Below are 6,000 nucleotides of genomic sequence, written 5' to 3' on the forward strand. Positions count from 1 at the left end.
TAGTTTTACTCATATAGTTACCTTGAAGCCATCTGATGCATTACATCATATCTATTGCAGTTTGGGAGGGGCAGTTGTAGGAACCATAGATTCTGATTGTTTTGTTATGGGAGGTATTGATCATAGTAACAGTGGAGATGTGTTGACAAGTTAAGCATTTTTTGCTAAGGCAAAGCTGTCCCACATGTCTGTTGAGTAGTGGTGAGGAGAGTTTGGTTCTGACAATGAGTTGTACAAAATAAGGTAGTTATTTGAAAGCTGGGAATATTTCAAGATCTGATCTTTGTTGAGTATGGACTGTAGCTGTTTGATGATTTTTTGTGGGGTGTGTTGTCATGAGAAGGGTTTCTTTTTGTATCGTAGCGTTGGAAATTTTTGTTTTTTTAAACAGAACTTTAAAAGTTTCCTATTACTATTAAGTCTAGAGAATTGCAGAATTCTCTAATAACTTTTAGGTTTGTAAGAAAAAAATGACAATGGGTGTGCACATACACCATGCTGTAATATGATGCAAACAGCCCCATCAGGTAACACAGTAATATTAATATTCATGGAGTCAGTATGAAGTCATCTGAACCACAAGAGATACATAGAGCAGGGGAAAAGCAAGTACGGTGGGCCATAAAGAGTGGACATCTAACACATGCAAAGAAAGGGGACATCAAGCATTTGTCCCAGCTTTACAAGTGTACCTATATTGGTCCATATAGGATCAGCATCAATAAAAGGAAAATTAACATTATCAGCCATCATCTTTTTTTTGGCTGATAATATCACCAATAAATGCCGCATGAATGTGCTCAGCTGCAGCATGCAGGCGGCTAGGAATTCAGCCTGCCAGCTTGGACAGCAGTATCCAGATAGTAACTCTTTGGGGGGACAGGGGAAGGGTTGGGGGAGGGGGCCAGATCCAGGGTCCCCTGGGGAGGGAGGGAGTGGGGCTGGGGCAGGGGCAGGCAATGCCCAGCCAGGGTGGGGTGGGGGGCAGGACAGAGCCATAGGTGTCTTGTCCAGGAGGCGTGGGGGGGAGAGAAGGGTGGCTCCCCACTGCTGCATGCACCCCAGGGGAGGCATGGGGGCACGTGCCCCCAGATATCTGTGCGGGGTGAGGGTGGGCTACTTGATGAGGGCTGGGGGCTGCACCAACCTCTTCCCCATGCGGGAGCCTAGGCTGCAGCTGTACTTGGGGCAGGCAGCAGCTGCACTGGGAGAAGGGCCTAGGAAGAGGCCAGAACCATAACCCCCCCTGTGGTTCCTCCTCCCAGTGCTAATGCCACCCACCACAGCCCTGGCTCAGCTCCCCCCTCTTGCTGGGGAAAAGCCAGTGCAGTCTCTGGTCCCAAACCCACAACAGACACCCTGCCTTCACCCCATGTACAAATCTGGGGGGCACATGCCTCCCCTGGGGTGCACACATCATCAAGGAGCCTACCCCCTCCCCACCCACCTGCACCCTGTGGCCAAGCCACCTGCAGCTCCATCCTGTGCCCTGCTTCACCCCAGCTGGGCAGCACCTGTCCCTGTCCATGCCCCAGCACCATTCCCTCTCTCATCATGGGGGCCTCAATCTGCCCCCTTGCACCTCTTACCCCCCAACAGACTTTCCAACTAGACACTGCTCTCCAACCTTCCAGGCTGCATATTGGCTATCAGATGGGTATTGGCAGATATGGCTGGTTAATAATCAGCCATCGGTATCAGCTATCGGTATCAGTGCACCCCTAGCACAATAGCTTTCTCAGAAGCATGATCTTTATGGTACAGCAGATTCTGCCACATTTGAATCTTTTAAGTTTGGACCCAGATGTAGTACTGGAGGCAAAAGCCAGATAACAGCTCATCTGGCCTGCTACTGCTGGTGTTTCTGGTACTGGCAGAGAGACTCTGTTGTTCTCGTTTCCACAGTGACTTGATGTTCTGAGCTGGATGGAGAGTGTGCAGCTCTATATGGAGTAGAGTAGTTAGCTCTGCAGTAAAAGTTGCACGTCTACACATGTGCCTCTATTAGGCTGGAAACTAATTGAATGTACTATCCTACTACAGTATTTTGCTCTGCAGCAGCGCATGTGTAGATGCTGCCCCAGCTGCCTGGGGCATGAGGGTGCTTCAGTGTGGGGATGACTGCTGGGTAGCCCCTCCACAGCACATTGAGCCAAGGGTGAGCAGCCCTGAGCTGGCAGGCTGGCCCCTGGGGGCTCCTGCCAGGTAGGGCTGCTCCGACCTGGCTCAATGTGCTACAGTCCCAGGTGCACATTCAAATGTCACGCCTGGAAGCAATTAACTCTGGAGCAATAAGTGCCAGAGTTTATTGCTTTACATTAATTGCATGCATAGATGCGCCCAATAAATAGTGCAGAAAAGCCTGTACGTGCTTGGACATTGGCCAGCATGGCATTGCTGTACTTAGAATTCAGCCAAGTGATCACGAAATGCTAAATGATAGGTGGAGTTATGCTGACTAGGACCAGTTACCATACAAATATATTTTGCTTCTGTGTGCCTGTCATAATTCTTATGATAGGAATAAGCTATGTGTCAACCAGCATGCGGTGGGTGGATAGGAACACAGGTTTACCTGCTGAATAGCAGAGAGAGAGGTGGGGGAGGGGGAGAGCACGCTTAACTATGCAGCATTTGCATGTTGGCTCCACTGGTAGGTACTAATGGGACTACTTGTTCAGCCTTTGCCCTTGAACTTCTGCTTTAGTAGTTTTTGCATGTGAGTGTGCAGTCTGTCTATGCTGGCTTTGTCTCATGTGCCACTGAAAGAAGTGAAAAGCTTAAGTTGCCTGTGAATTTTCTTCAATGGAACTACCAGTATGTTAAAAAAAAATATTAATTTCTGCTTCTTGCAGTAGTTTGCAATGGCAGTTTTATCACTTTTCAGGTTCTCTTCACAAAATCTCGGAAGATACAGTCCCTTGAGGCCAAGCAGAACAGAGATAGTACGTGGAGCTGGTTATCATTATACTACCTGAAGCTCAAGAGTGACTCTGGGCAGCAGCTGGCTATTAAAAAGTGGTCTTTGCCAAGCACTGGTATAACTATCACTTTAGCTTTTTAACGTATTGTGGATGTAATACGCTCTTGTATGTTTTTGAATAGTGTTGCTATTCCTAAGATACTGTAAGAATTAGGGCAATAAGGTGTCAAAACTGTAGACTTTCCCTGTGTTCATCAGTTTCAGTACCTTTTTCTATCCTTTCCTTAGAGAATGGTTGGAAAACTGCCTCTTGCTCAGGCTGTGAAGATTGCTTGTATTGACACTGCTCTTATCTGATTGAGTCCTCAAAAAATTATCTTTGTTTGTTTGCCATAGCATGTACCAACTTTATTTGGAAAAATCTTACATTGCTGTATTTCCAGCTTGCATTTTGCTGCACTGAAATTTCCAACAAATGTTTCTTGCTTTCGCTCATATTCTTTCATCTGTCCACTTCTGTGGTTGCTTCTCTCCAGCATGATCTCCTAGTTTCCTGCAGACTTTCTACAACGTGGTTGGCTATTTTTAGATTTCTGGATTGCACATACAAAGATAACAAAGAAGTTATCATTCATTAAGGAGTGCCCGGTTTGTAAATTGTGGTGTTTTCATTAAGTACCTGTGATTACTTTTTTAGAGAAACAAAAAGTTGCACTCAGTAAACTGCATTTCAAGTGGAAAAAAACCACAGGCACAACTGCAACTTAGGGAATGACAGGCTAGCCTGCAGTACTGCAGAAAAGGATCTGGGCATTATAATGGACTGTAAACTGAATACAAGTCAACAGCGTACTCTTGTAGCAAAGCACTGCTGAGGACTACACTTCAAGAAAGGCATGGGTAATTAGAAAAAGTCCATGGAAGAGCAACAAAAATTAGAGGTCTGGAAAACATGACTTTGAAGGAGAGGTTGGAATAACTGGGATAATTATTCAGGAGAAGATAAAAGTAAAGGTGGGATTTGAAAACAGTCTTCAGATACCTCAAAGAGGTATGGCCATAGATTATTCTCTGTGGTCACAGAGGACAGGATGAGAAATAACAGTCTTACTTTGCATCAAGAGAAATTTAGGTTGGATATTAGTAAGGACTTTCTAACTTTGAGGGTAGTTAAACACTGGAAAAAAATACCCAGAGATATGGAATTTGCATTCTTGGAAATTTTTAAGAGCAGGTTTGACAAATGCTTGTCTGAGATGGTTCAGGCAAGGCTGACCTAGTCTTGAAGAGAGGGTTAAACTAGATAATCTCCTAAGGTCCCTTCCAGTCCTATTTGTCTATGATTTTACTGTTGTAGTAGCTGAATCTATTAGAACTTGGTTTCTGTGGAGCTTGACAAAGATAACCATCAGCTGGATTATACCCTACCCCCACCCCGGCCAATCCAAACCATAAACATACATACAAGAGCTTCAGAGCATGGACTTTCCCCATAGTTTTCTCCTTCAGATGCAATTTAAACTTTTCTATGTATATAAAAACTTTTCTCCCCCCTTTCTTCCAAGAAAATCCATACCAAAAAACCTCGCAAGAACAAATTAAAAAGAATTATAAAACAAAATCATTGATATGTCAATGCCACCATCCTCCAAAAATTCAGCAACTGCTTGAATTTGAAGGGTGACAATAGCTGTGGGTGTTAAAAATAACAAGTGCAAGATGTGTCAAAATATAGTTACAAACAGTTATAACCCTTAAGCACAAAAGTTTATATCAAAAAGAGATTGAAACTGCAGTTTTTCAATAATTCAATATAACTACTATTAAAAATAAATGAAAAAGAATGTCTGAAGGGGGGAAGTCTATTTCCAGAAAAAAAATCAAGAGTCTAAAATACCAGCTTTTCAACCCTATAAAATGAGATACTTATTTCTTCACTCTCAATGATAGAGGAAGAGATGAGGTGTTAAGGAAAAGCACTGAGAGCAAACACCTTTTAAAATAAACATTCTGTTCCTTTGAATGGTACCTAGGAGGGGACTGGTTGCGGGAATGCTGGAGCAGAAGCAGCCACCTTTAAGTATATGTATACAGTTTAAATAAAATCTAATGTTTAAGGTAAATTTGACTTGAGTGTCTATTTAAAGTTTACAGGCTTGCCCTCTTCCTTCCCTTTATAAAGAAAAATGAGCTTTTCGTGTGTTAGGTGGAGCAGAGCTTTGAGGCAAAGCAGTTTGGTTCTACTGAACATATACAAGTCCATAAAGTTGTGTAGGTATTCATGGAGAAAGGCATGGCCAATGAGTTTACTATTCATGTTCCTAATGGGGATGCTGCTTTGAAGAATTCTGAAGACTTAATGTCAATGAGCCTGGAGTTTTCCTGAGTTATTTTCCTAATTTTGAATTGGTCCGTTGTTATATGTCTTAGGGCAGTGTTGCCATACTGCATTTCTTGTTCCCCTCCTACCATTTCTGGAGGACCAGTCCAAGCAGTGTGCAATTTGTTGGTATTAATTTTCAAGCGAGAGCAGTATGTGACATTTAGACCTGAATCTATCGTGGCATCTTGAACTTGTCAGAAAACAAAGGAAAAAGGTTTCATGGAACTTGAGTGTGTTTCCAACCAGTTCCTGTCTCATATTTTTAACATCATGCTGATGTCCTTTCAACTGTGGTTGCAAGACTGTTTGTATTTAAATCAGCTTGTACCTTCGCTGTCACAAGGATTTTGGTAGAGGGCTGAAAAGTGATGTCTCCTTTCTAGCCTCTGTTTTCCTTCGACTGGATTTATAGCTCTTTATGGTAATAGCTCAATAACAATGATATCATCATGCACTCTCAACCCTATTATGATCTTTTCTTGGAATGATTTAGTTCTGTCGATATAGAACTTGCAGGAAGGGCCATTGCCTGAGGGACTGAGAGACTGTTATGCCCAAGGAGTTTCATACTGGGGAATTCGAGTACATACATTATTTTTAAATGTTTTGTTGATGGAAGTAAAACTTCCATGACCAGTTTTGTTGCATGATGTTCTTCCAGTGCTTTTCTACAAGGGATGCTTTACCCAGGATG

Source organism: Crocodylus siamensis, chromosome 1 (genome assembly GCF_052110815.1).
Source record: "Crocodylus siamensis isolate JL-2025a chromosome 1, ASM5211081v1, whole genome shotgun sequence".
Classification (NCBI taxonomy): domain Eukaryota; kingdom Metazoa; phylum Chordata; order Crocodylia; family Crocodylidae; genus Crocodylus; species Crocodylus siamensis.